Source organism: Pongo pygmaeus, chromosome 5 (assembly GCF_028885625.2).
Source record: "Pongo pygmaeus isolate AG05252 chromosome 5, NHGRI_mPonPyg2-v2.0_pri, whole genome shotgun sequence".
Lineage (NCBI taxonomy): Eukaryota > Metazoa > Chordata > Mammalia > Primates > Hominidae > Pongo > Pongo pygmaeus.
Genome location: NC_072378.2, coordinates 3,827,511 through 3,841,980, shown reverse-complemented (window position 1 = coordinate 3,841,980; position 14,470 = coordinate 3,827,511).

Genomic DNA, 14,470 nt, shown 5'->3' with positions numbered 1-14,470 from the left:
GTCAGCCAAGATTGCACCACTACACTCCAGCCTGGGAGACAGAGACTCCATCTCAAAAAAAAAAAAAAAAAAATATGAATGTTTAACAAATAGCACATAAGAGAAGATACATTATTTTTATAATATCGAGTTAGAGAAAGATTTCTTAAACAGATCACCAAAAAAAAAAAGTACTTATAAAGAAAGAGATTGGCGAATTGGACTACATTCAAATTAAGAATTCCCGTTTATCACCTCTATGCATACAAACTAGAAAATCTAGAATAAATGGATAAATTCCTGGACACATATACCCTCCCAAGACAAAAGCAGGAAGAAATTGAATCCCTGAACAGACTCTGAAATTAAATCAGTAATAAATAGCCTACTGACTACAAAAAGGCCAGTCCAAGATAGATTCACAGCCAGATTCTACCAGATGTATAAGAAGAAGCGGTATCCTTTCTACTGAAACTATTCCAAAAAATTGAGGAGGAGAGACTCCTCCCTAACTTTTTCTATGAGGCTAGCATTATTCTGACATCAAAATCTGGCAGAGACACCACAAAAAAATAAAGCTTAAGGCTAGTATTCTTGATGAACATCCATGCAAAAATCCTCAACAAAATACAGGCAAACCAAATCCAACAACACATCAAGAAGCTTATTCATCACGATCAAGTAGGGTTTATCCCTGGGGTAAAAGGTTGATTTAACATACTCAAATCAATAAATGTGACTTATCACATAAACAGAACTAAAGACAAAAACCTCATGATTATCTCAATGTATGCAGAAAAGGCTTGATAAAATTCAATACCCCTTCATGTCAAAAACTCAATAAACGAGGTATTGAAGGAACATATCTCAAAATAATAAGAGCCATCCATGATAAACCTACAGGGAACATCATACTGAATGTGGAAAAGCTGGAATCATTCCCCTTGAGAACTGGCATGAGAGAAGGATGCCTGCTGTCACCACTCCTATTCAACATTGTATTGGAAGAACTAGCCAGAGCAACCAGGCAAGAGAAAGAAATAAAGGGCATCCAAATAGGAAGTGAAGTCAAACTGTCCCTGTTTGCAGATGACATGATTCTATATCTAGAAAACCCTATAGTCTCAGCCCAAAAGCTCCTTAAGCTGATAAACAACTTCAACAAAGTCTCAGCATACAAAATCAAGGTACTAAAATCACTGGCATTCCTATACACTAACAACAGTCAAGCCAAGAGCCAAATCAGGAATGCAATCCCATTCACAATTGGCACACACACACAAAATACCTAGGAAGGCAGCTAACCAGGGAGGTGAAAGAGCTCTACAAGAAGAACTACAAAATGCTGCTCAAAGAAGTCAGAGATGACACAAACAAATGGAACAACATTCTATGCTCATGGATAGGAAGAATCAATATCATTAAAATGGCCATACTGCCCAAAGCAATTTATAGATTCATTGCTATTCCTATCAAACTACCAGTGAAATTCTTCACAGAACTAGAAAAAACTTTTAAAATTCATATGGAACCAAAAAAGAGCCCAAGTAGCTAAGGCAATCCGAAGGAAAAAAAAAAAAAAGAAAGCTGGAAGGTATCACGCTACCTGACTTCAACTACACTACAGGGCTACAGCAACCAAAACAGCATGGTGTATTGGTACAAACACAGATACATAGACCAATGGAACAGAATAGAAAGCCCAGAAATAAGTGTAGGCTGCACACCTACAACCATCTGATCTTTGACGAAGCAGACAAAAACAAGCAGTGAGGAAAGGATTCTCTATTCCATACATTGTGCTGGGATAACTTGCTAAACATATGCAAAAGATTGAAACTGGACCCCTTCCTTACACCATATAAAAAAAACAACTCAGGATGGATTAAAGACTTAAATGTAACAACCCCAAACTATAAAAGCACTGGAAGACAACCTAGGCAATACCATTCTGTACACAGCAACTGGCAAATATTTCATGATGAAGACACCAAAAGCAATTGCAACAACAGCAAAAATTGACAAATGGGATCTAATTAAACCAAAAAGCTTCTGCACAGCAAAGGAAAACATCAACAGAGTAAACAGGCAACCTACAGAATGGGAGAAAATATTTGCAAACTATGCATCTGACAAAGATTTAATATCCAATATCTATAAGCAACTTAAATTAACAAATGAAAACCAAACAACCCCATTAAAAAGTAGACAAAATACATGAATACTTTTCAAAATACATGATACTTTTCAAAAGAAGACAAACTTGCGGCCAACAGGCATATGGAAGAAAGCTCAACATCACTGATCATTAGAGAAATGCACATCAAAACCACAATGAGATACCATCTCACACCAGTCAAAATTACTATTATTAAAAAGTCAAAAAATAACAAATGCTGGCAGGGTTGGGGAGAAAAAGGAACAATTATATGCCATTGGTAGGTATGTAAATTAGACCAACCATTGTGGAAAACAGTGTAGTAATTCTTCAAAGACTTAAAAACAGAAACACCATCCAACCCAGCAATCCCATTACTGGGTATATACCCAAAGGAATAGAAGTCTTTCTATCGTAAGGACACATACACACGTATGTTCGTTGCAGCACTATTCATAATAGCAAAGACATGGAATCAACCTAAATGCCCATCAATGGTAGACTGGATAAAGAAAATGTGGTACATATACACTATGGAATACTATGCAGCCATAAAAATAGAAGTAGATCATGTCTTTTGCAGGAACATGAATGGAGCTGGAGATCATTATCCTTAGCAAACCAATGCAGGACAGAAACCAAATACTGCATGTTCTCACTTATAAGTGGGAGCTAAATGATGAGAACACATGCACACAAAGAGGGGAGCAACAGACACTGGGGCCTACCAGAGGGTGGAGGGTGGGATAAGGGAGACGATCAGGAAAAATAACTAATGGGTACTAAGCTTAATACCTGGGTGACAAAATAATCTGCACAACAACCCCCCATGACACAAATTTACCTAATATAACAAACCTGCACATGTACCCCTGAACCTAACATAAAAGTTAAAAGAAAAAAGAATTCCTGTTTATCAGAAGACACCACTAAGAAAGTGAAGAGGTAAGTAACAGAGTGGGAGTAGATACAACACATATAACTGACAAAGGGCTCACATCCAGCATATGTAAAGAACACTATGAATCAGTAAGAAAAAAATATCTAATGAAAAAGTGGGGGCGGAGCCAAGATGGCCGAATAGGAACAGCTCCGGTCTACAGCTCCCAGTGCCAGCGACGCAGAAGACGGGTGATTTCTGCATTTCCATCTGAGATACCGTGTTCATCTCACTAGGGAGTGCCAGACAGTGGGCGCAGGTCAGTGGGTGAGCGCACCGTGCGCCAGCCGAAGCAGGGGCGAGGCATTGCCTCACTCGGGAAGCGCAAGGGGTCAGGGAGTTCCCTTTCCAGGGGTGACAGACGGCACCTGGAAAGTCGGGCCACTCCCACCCGAATACTGTGTTTTTCCGACGGGCTTAGGAAACGGTGCCCCAGGAGAGTATAGCCCGCACCTGGCTCAGAGGGTCCTACGCCCACGGAGTCTCGCTGATTGCTAGCACAGCAGTCAGAGATCAAACAGCAAGTCGGCAGCGAGGCTGGGGGAGGGGCGCCCGCCATTGCCCAGGCTCGCTTAGGTCAACAAAGCAGCCTGGAAGCTTGAACTGGGTGGAGCCCACCACAGCTCAAGGAGGCCTGCCTGCCTCTGTAGGCTCCACCTCTGGGGGCAGGGCACAGACAAACAAAAAGACAGCAGTAACCTCTGCAGACTTAAATGTCCCTGTCTGACAGCTTTGAGGAGAGCAGTGGTTCTCCCAGCACGCAGCTGGAGATCTGAGAACGAGCTGACTGCCTCCTCAAGTGGGTCCCTGACCCCTGACCCCCGAGCAGCCTAACTGGGAGGCACCCCCCAGCAGGGGCAGACTGACACCTCACACGGCCGGCCAGGTACTCCAACAGACCTGCAGCTGAGGGTCCTGTCTGTTAGAAGGAAAACTAGCAGAAAGGACATCCACACCAAAAACCCATCTGTACATCACCATCATCAAAGACCAAAAGTAGATAAAACCACAAAGATGGGGAAAAAACAGAGCAGAAAAACTGGAAACTCTAAAATGCAGAGCACCTCTCCTCCTCCAAAGGAACGCAGTTCCTCACCAGCAACGGAACAAAGCTGGATGGAGAATGACTTTGACGAGCTGAGAGAAGAAGGCTTCAGACGATCAAATTACTCCGAGCTACGGGAGGATATTCAAACCAAAGGCAAAGAAGTTGAAAACTTTGAAAAAAATTTAGAAGAATGTATAACTAGAATAACCAATACAGAGAAGTGCTTAAAGGAGCTGATGGAGCTGAAAACCAAGGCTCGAGAACTACGTGAAGAATGCAGAAGCCTCAGGAGCCGATGCGATCAAACGGAAGAAAGGGTATCAGCCCTGGAAGATGAAATGAATGAAATGAAGCGAGAAGGGAAGTTTAGAGAAAAAAGAATAAAAAGAAATGAGCAAAGCCTCCAAGAAATGTGGGACTATGTGAAAAGACCAAATCTACGTCTGATTGGCGTACCTGAAAGTGACGGGGAGAATGGAAACAAGTTGGAAAACACTCTGCAGGATATTATCCAGGAGAACTTCCCCAATCTAGCAAGACAGGCCAACATTCAGATTCAGGAAATACAGAGAACGCCACAGAGATACTCCTCGAGAAGAGCAACTCCAAGACACATAATTGTCAGATTCACCAAAGTTGAAATGAAGGAAAAAATGTTAAGGGCAGCCAGAGAGAAAGGTCGGGTTACCATCAAAGGGAAGCCCATCAGACTAACAGCGGATCTCTCGGCAGAAACCCTACAAGCCAGAAGAGAGTGGGGGCCAATATTCAACATTCTTAAAGAAAAGAATTTTCAACCCAGAATTTCATATCCTGCCAAACTAAGCTTCATAAGTGAAGGAGAAATAAAATACTTTACAGACAAGCAAATGCTAAGAGATTTTGTCACCACCAGGCCTGCCCTAAAAGAGCTCCTGAAGGAAGCGCTAAACATGGAAAGGCACAACCGGTACCAGCCACTGCAAAATCATACCGAATTGTAAAGACCATCGAGAGTAGGAAGGGACTGCATCAACTAACGAGAAAAATAACCAGCTAACATCATAATGACAGGATCAGATTCACACATAACAATATTAACTTTAAATGTAAATGGACTAAATGCTCCAATTAAAAGACACAGACTGGCAAATTGGATAAAGACTCAAGACCCATCAGTGTGCTGTATTCAGGAAACCCATCTCACGTGCAGAGACACACATAGGCTCAAAATAAAAGGATGGAGGAAGATCTACCAAGCAAATGGAAAACAAAAAAAGGCAGGGGTTGCAATCCTAGTCTCTGATAAAACAGACTTTAAACCAACAAAGATCAAAAGAGACAAAGAAGGCCATTACATAATGGTAAAGGGATTAATTCAACAAGAAGAGCTAACTATCCTAAATATATATGCACCCAATACAGGAGCACCCAGATTCATAAAGCAAGTCCTGAGTGACCTACAAAGAGACTTAGACTCCCAAACATTAATAATGGGAGACTTTAACACCCCATTGTCAACATTAGACAGATCAACGAGACAGAAAATCCACAAGGATACCCAGGAATTGAACTCAGCTCTGCACCAAGCAGACCTAATAGACATCTACAGAACTCTCCACCCCAAATCAACAGAATATACATTTTTTTCAGCACCACACCACACCTATTCCAAAATTGACCATATACTTGGAAGTAAAGCTCTCCTCAATAAATGTAAAAGAACAGAAATTATAACAAACTATCTCTCAGATCACAGTGCAATCAAGCTAGAACTCAGGATTAAGAATCTCACTCAAAACCGCTCAACTACGTGGAAACTGAACAACCTGCTCCTGAATGACTACTGGGTACATAACGAAATGAAGGCAGAAATAAAGATGTTCTTTGAAACCAACGAGAACCAAGACACAACATACCAGAATCTCTGGGATGCATTCAAAGCAGTGTGTAGAGGGAAATTTATAGCACTAAATGCCCACAAGAGAAAGCAGGAAAGATCCAAAATTGACACCCTAACATCACAATTAAAAGAATAGAAAAGCAAGAGCAAACACATTCAAAAGCTAGCAGAAGGCAAGAAATAACTAAAATCAGAGCAGAACTGAAGGAAATAGAGACACAAAAAACCCTTCAAAAAATAAATGAATCCAGGAGCTGGTTTTTTGAGAGGATCAACAAAATTGATAGACCGCTAGCAAGATTAATAAAGAAAAAAAGAGAGAAGAATCAAATAGATGCAATAAAAAATGATAAAGGGGATATCACCACTGATCCCACAGAAATACAAACTACCATCAGAGAATATTACAAACACCTCTACGCAAACAAACTAGAAAATCTAGAAGAAATGGATAAATTCCTCAACACATACACCCTCCCAAGACTAAACCAGGAAGAAGTTGAATCTCTGAATAGACCAATAACAGGAGCTGAAATTGTGGCAATAATCAATAGCTTACCAACCAAAAAAAGTCCAGGACCAGATGGGTTCACAGCCGAATTCTACCAGAGGTACAAGGAGGAGCTGGTACCATTCCTTCTGAAACTATTCCAATCAATAGAAAAAGAGGGAATCCTCCCTAACTCATTTTATGAGGCCAGCATCATCCTGATACCAAAGCCTGGCAGAGACACAACAAAAAAAGAGAATTTTAGACCAATATCCTTGATGAACATTGATGCAAAAATCCTCAATAAAATACTGGCAAACAGAATCCAGCAGCACATCAAAAAGCTTATCCACCATGATCAAGTGGGCTTCATCCCTGGGATGCAAGGCTGGTTCAATATACGCAAATCAATAAATGTAATCCAGCATATAAACAGAACCAAAGTCAAAAACCACATGATTATCTCAATAGATGCAGAAAAGGCCTTTGACAAAATTCAACAACCCTTCATGCTAAAAACTCTCAATAAATTAGGTATTGATGGGACGTATCTCAAAATAATAAGAGCTATTTATGACAAACCCACAGCCAATATCATACTGAATGGGCAAAAACTGGAAGCATTCCCTTTGAAAACTGGCACAAGACAGGGATGCCCTCTCTCACCACTTCTATTCAACATAGTGTTGGAAGTTCTGGCCAGGGCAATTAGGCAAGAGAAGGAAATCAAGGGTATTCAATTAGGAAAAGAGGAAGTCAAATTGTCCCTGTTTGCAGATGACATGATAGTATATCTAGAAAACCCCATTGTCTCAGCCCAAAATCTCCTTAAGCTGATAAGCAACTTCAGCAAAGTCTCAGGATACAAAATCAATGTACAAAAATCACAAGCATTCTTATACATCAATAACAGACAAACAGAGAGCCAAATCATGAGTGAACTCCCATTCACAATTGCTTCAAAGAGAGTAATATACCTAGGAATCCAACTTACAAGGGATGTGAAGGACCTCTTCAAGGAGAACTACAAACCACTGCTCAAGGAAATAAAAGAGGATACAAACAAATGGAAGAACATTCCATGCTCATGGGTAGGAAGAATCAATATCATGAAAATGGCCATCCTTCCCAAGGTAATTTACAGATTCAATGCCATCCCCATCAAGTTACCAATGACTTTCTTCACAGAATTGGAAAAAACTACTTTAAAGTTCATATGGAACCAAAAAAGAGCCCGCATCGCCAAGTCAATCCTAAGCCAAAAGAACAAAGCTGGAGGCATCACGCTACCTGACTTCAAACTATACTACAAGGCTACAGTAACCAAAACAGCATGGTACTGGTACCAAAACAGAGATATAGATCAATGGAACAGAACAGAGCCCTCAGAAATAACGCCACATATCTACAACTATCTGATCTTTGACAAACCTGACAAAAACAAGAAATGGGGAAAGGATTCCCTATTTAATAAATGGTGCTGGGAAAACTGGCTAGCCATATATAGAAAGCTGAAACTGGATCCCTTCCTTACACCTTATACAAAAATTAATTCAAGATGGATTAAAGACTTAAATGTTAGACCTAAAACCATAAAAACCCTAGAAGAAAACCTAGGCAATACCATTCAGGACATAGGCATGGGCAAGGACTTCATGTCTAAAACTCCAAAAGCAATGGCAACAAAAGCCAAAATTGACAAATGGGATCTAATTAAACTAAAGAGCTTCTGCACAGCAAAGGAAACTACCATCAGAGTGAACAGGCAACCTACAAAATGGGAGAAAATTTTCGCAACCTACTCATCTGACAAAGGGCTAATATCCAGAATCTACAATGAACTCCAACAAATTTACAAGAAAAAAACAAACAACCCCATCAAAAAGTGGGCAAAGGACATGAACAGACACTTCTCAAAAGAAGACATTTATGCAGCCAAAAAACACATGAAAAAATGCTCACCATCACTGGCCATCAGAGAAATGCAAATCAAAATCACAATGAGATACCATCTCACACCAGTTAGAATGGCAATCATTAAAAAGTCAGGAAACAACGGGTGCTGGAGAGGATGTGGAGAAATAGGAACACTTTTACACTGTTGGTGGGACTGTAAACTAGTTCAACCCTTGTGGAAGTCAGTGTGGCGATTCCTCAGGGATCTAGAACTAGAAATTCCATTCGACCCAGCCATCCCATTACTGGGTATATACCCAAAGGACTATAAATCATGCTGCTATAAAGACACATGCACACGTATGTTTATTGCCGCATTATTCACAATAGCAAAGACTTGGAACCAACCCAAATGTCCAACAATGATAGACTGGATTAAGAAAATGTGGCACATATACACCATGGAATACTATGCAGCCATAAAAAATGATGAGTTCACGTCCTTTGTAGGGACATGGATGAAATTGGAAATCATCATTCTCAGTAAACTATCGCAAGAACAAAAAACCAAACACCGCATATTCTCACTCATAGGTGGGAATTGAACAATGAGAACACATGGACACAGGAAGGGGAACATCACACTCCGGGGACTGTTGTGGGGTGGGGGGAGGGGGGAGGGATAGCATTGGGAGATATACCTAATGCTAGATGACGAGTTGGTGGGTGCAGCGCACCAGCATGGCACATGTATACATATGTAACTTACCTGCACGTTGCGCACATGTACTATAGAGCCTAAAGTATAATAATAATAATAATAATAATAATAATAATAAAAAGAAGAAAAAAAAAAAGAAAAAAATCAAAAAAAAAAAAAAAGAAAGCATAAAAAAAAAAAGAAAATTCTAAAAAAAAAAAAAAAAAAAAAAAAAAAGAAAAAGTGAAAAGATACCAAATTAAAATCAACGAGGCCGGGTGTGGTGGCTCATGCCTGTAATCCCAACATTTCAGGAGGCCAAGGTGAGAAGATCACTTGAGGTCAGGAGTTCAAGACCAGCCTGGCCAACATGGCAAAACCCCATCTCTACTAAAAATACAAAAGCTAGCTGGGTGTGGTGGCAGGCACCTGTAATCCCAGCTACATCAGGAGGCTGAGGCATGAGAATCGCTTGAACCTGGGAGGTAGAGGTTGCAGTGAGCCAAGATCATGCCACTGCACTCCAGCCTGGGTGACAGAGCAAAACTCTTGTCCCAGAAAAAAAAAAAAAAAAATGGGATACCACCACACATCCTCCAGGATAGCTGAATAAAAAAGACTGACAATTTTAAGTGTTGGTGAGGATATGGAGCAATAACTTACTTAGTGCTGAAAGGAGTATATTGTTCTAGGTGTCATGTACTAGATTTTAAAATTAGCATATTTAGGACCTATGTATTTTACTTCTGGGGTAACAGAAATGTATGCATCAGAAAAGACATGTACAATAATTGTTGCTGGAACATCTGAAGTTTGGTCTAGGGCCTGTTGCTCACAGCACAGAAAGTCAATCGCTGAGAAGAGTATTGCCAGGGAAGGAGGCTTTAATTGAGTGCTGCAGCAAGAAGAACAATAAGCTAGTCTCAAATCTGTCTCCCTGACCAACTAAAATTGGGGGGTTTATATAGTGAGGAAGGCAGGAAAACAGGAATTAGGAAGGGGTAAGGAAGCAATCATGATGGGCTTGGAGTCTGGCATCTCGTTGTCTGGATGCGGCCATCTGAGGAGTTTCCGTTCCTTGCCTGAGGGTCAGTTTCCTGAGGAAGGAACTCAGATGGGACAAATATAAGTTTTAAGTTTTAAGATCAGGGAGGATCAATTTCCATGTTTATTTTAAAAAAACCATACATATTAGTTCTATGGACCAACTGGGCTGGTTTCAGAATGTACATGTCATCATTATTTGTAATAGGAAAAAAAAATCTTGAAAAAAATCCAAATGAGACTTCTCGTTTCCAGCTTGGAAGTTGTCACTCCTGTCCTCACAAGAAAAAAGTTGAACAAACTAAAAATCAGTTTTTTTTAGGTTTATCAGAGAATTGAGGTCACAGAACAAACCACTACCTCTTTGGAGAGGCAGGTGAATACAGCTAATCAATCATAGCTTACCAGGAGCAGAGGCCACTGGAGCCAGGACCAGGGAAAGAAAACCTAAATAGCAATTGCCAAATTGCTGGAGGCTCAGTGTACACGAGCTTGAAACGTAAACATTAGGAAGGTCCCATTATAGGGGGCCCACTCTTTCATAAGCCTAACTCCAGGGGAGACAGGTGCTCAGAGAGAACACCAGAGAAAGGCTCTCTCCTGATTTCCACAGGGAAGGGAGAAAGTAACCATTGTGAAATACATCCAGGACATTGTGTCTTAACAAAATCCCTCCCTCGAGGGAAGCTGTACCATGGAGGCTAACTACCTTATGGTTTTCCAGAGCCTAGCAGACCCAGGGAATGGGGAACACCCAACTCCAGCCCCTTCTAGCCTTCCTGTCTCACCTAAGTGGGGATAGAGAAGGGTACTGGTTGGCTGAGAAGCAGCCCAAGGCACAGGCTCTGCAAAATTGAGACCTGATCATAGGTCTACAGAACACTTCCCTGCCTTCCACACCTTAGCACCACATGAATGGGGCTCTTGCAACAGGAGAGGACAGCCGAAAAAAATGCAAATTTTAGACCTTATTTAAGAAGTCTCTGGGAAAACCCAAAGACAACAGGAGAGAAAAAAACAAGAGGATTAGAGGAAATTTTAGCCTCTAACACCTGTAGCTAGAGCAAACTGTAGACAGCTGAACTCCCAGCCAGAGAAGCAACTTCACACTAAAGGCATACTTGCCTCAGTTCTTTCTACCCAGTCATGGCTAGCAATTCAACAAAAAATGATGACACACAAACCGGCGAAACAACACAGCTTGAAGATGCAGAACAAGCATCAGAGCCAGACTCAGTTATGCCTGAGATTCTGGAATTATCAGACTAGAAATTTAAAGTAACTGTGCACAATAGGCTAAGGGCTCTAATGGAAAAAGTGGATCATATGAAAGAACAGATGGGCAATGTAAGCAGAAAGAAGAAATTTGCAGAATTGTAAGTAAGGAGAGAAATGTAACGTGACTAACTCCATCTTGCTCCTAACCTCACAGGCTAAATTGATTTTTTGCTTAATCTAGTATAGAGGCCAAGATAACTATGAGAGGAATTTTGTTTATAGCTCAACTTTGAGGCAAGGAAAACTAACGCATCTCCTTGTTCGGAGGTTGAAGCCACACTCATAAGACAAAGTTAGAATTCCGGTAAGGTGTTGAATTTTGCTAAAGAAGAGGCGGCAGAGTTAAACAGTGACCCGTCGTCATTCAGCTTGTTTTTCTGTAAGTTGCTTCCTGACCCAGCGTCATGGAACGCAGGGTTGCAAGATTTATAAATTTCCCAACTACTCCTACAGATAGCATCACTGTTGTGAAACTGAAGGGGAACTGGTCTTTGAGACATTTTTCAGATTTAGCACTTTGGTCAACCAAGAGCTGCCACCTACCTGGTCCTGAGTCCCCCTCCCAGCTGGATAAAGACAGTTCTAAACAATTCCACGATTTCCTCAATTGTTTCAGTTTCCCAGCCCCCTGCCTGGCAAAGTACCATTAAAAAACCCCCTCATCTCCAAATTCTTGGAGAGACGGGTTTGAGACATCTCTCCCTGTCCTCGTCTGGGCGGCTCTGCAATAATTAAACTCTTACTTCTGCAATACCTGTTGTTCTCACTGCTCTTGGCTTTCTGGGCAGTGAGCAAGATGAACCCATTGCGCTGTTACGGAAACTCAAGAAAAGATCAAAAGGAAATGCTACAAATCAAAAACACTCTAACAAATTTAAAAATGCCTTTGACGGGCTCATCAGTAGCTCGAAAATGGCTGAGGAAAATCAGTGAGCTTGAAGATATGTCAATAGAAACTTCTCAAACTGAAAACAAAGAGAAAAAAGAATGAAAGCCATAGAACAGAATATGCAAAAACTGTGGGAAGGTTTAAAAAGGCATGCATAATGGGAATACCAAAAGGGGAAGAAAGAAAGGAACAGAAGAAATATTTGAAGTAATAATGGCTGAGAATTTTCTAAAATTAACGATAGACACCAAATGAAGGATCCAGGAAACTGAGAGAACACTGAACAGGTTATATGCACTTACATATATCATAGTCAAACTACAGGAAAATCAAAGAGAAAACCTTGAAAGAAGCCAGAGGAAATAAAACACCTTATTATAAAGGGACAAGGATAAATACTACATCAGACTTCTCCTCAAAAACCATACAAGCAAGCAAGAAAAAACTCACCAACTTAGAATTCTGTATCCAGTAAAATTATCCCTTAAAAATGAAGGAGGTTGATGTGATGAATATGCTAATTATCTTGATTTGATCATTATGCATTATATGCATTGAAACATCACTGTGTATCCCACAAATATGTACAATTATTGTACAATTATTTTACATCAATTTTTAAAAGTAAAGGAGAAATAAAGACTTTCTTAGACAAAAATTGAGTGAATTTAACACCAGTAGATCTGCCTGCCAAGAAATGCTAAAAGTTGTTTAGAGAGAAGGAAGATGCTGTAGGTCAGAAACTTGAAACTTTATCATTTTGAAAATGTGGGACCCTCCAGCTACCATCCCCTCCTCCCTCCCTCCCTACATCCCTCTCATACATTGACTGTCCTTAGGAAGTGAAGTAGCTTTTCCTGGAATCCTTAGTCAAAATTAACCTGATGCCTGCTCATTGCTTTCACACGTGTGTTAAGACACACACAAAATGGAGGATAACCACAATTTGTGGTGTGGAGGAAAATAAATATTATTTTCAGTGAACTCTTGGTGTTCAAACTTTGTGGATTTCAGTACCTCCCATATGTGAAGTTTAAAAATCAGAGAAATGGCCGGGCACACTGACTCATGACTGTAATCCCAGCACTTTGGGAGGCCAAGGTGGGTGGATCACTTGAGGTCAGGAGTTTGAGAACAGCCTGGCCAACATGGCAAAACCCTGTCTCTACTAAAAATACAAAAATTAACTGGGTGTGGTAGCGTACACCTGTAATCCCAGCTACTAGGGAGGCTGAAGCAGGAGAACTGCTTGAACCCAGGAGGCGGAGGCTGCAGTGAGCCGAGATCGCACCACTGCACTCCAGCCTGGCGAACACATCAAGACTCCCATTTCAAAAAAATAAAAATAAATCAGAGAAACCCATTAGTTTTAAAAGTGTCATTTAAGGGGGAGGAAAATAGAGACTTCTGTGCACTTGAGTGAGTGAAAATTCACACATCTATTTCTGCCTTGCAATTTTTATGTGTAATGATGTCTTTATTTTGGCAGTTAGTTACGTCTAAGTACACTCTATTAACAAGGCAATACTACTTTCTCCTCCCTTTCTCCAGAATGGGCTAATGGCTTCTCACTCTCTTTTTCTTCTCCTTGCAGATGACGTCACACAGTTCTGCTGACACCCTCCGTGAAAGTCAGAGCTGTGTGGAACTCACTCCAGCGCCCCCATCCTCAGCCGCTGCCTCGCGTCTCCCTGCTCACGGCTCAGCCGCTATGACAGACGGCTGAGCTGTAGTGCACTCCAGGCTTCTGTCCTCGCAGACAATCCCCAGACAGAGGGGATGGAGATCTCATTTCGGGTGGGACTCTGGAGCTTTTTCCAGAGCCAGACTGCTTGGTGGGGCCACTGGAGCATTCTGGAAGGGTCCTCGATTGAACATTTTGTGGCAGGGCTTTTTTTGCCTGTCCTTTATAAAGGCTGTGGTGCAACCCTTCAGGCACTTTCTCCTTGAATATGACTGGCACAGGGCCTGACACATAATCGTGCTCAATATCTTTCCTCTGTGAGGGAGGCACACACACACAAAAAAGGAACTACAGGGGAATTTTAGAAGAGAGAGACAACTGTGTATGGCTGAGGTGAGAATCAGAACTGTTTTGTGGATGAGGCTGATGAGAGGAAAAAATTAAAGCGTAGGTTCAATCCCTCATTCACCAGACACTATCAT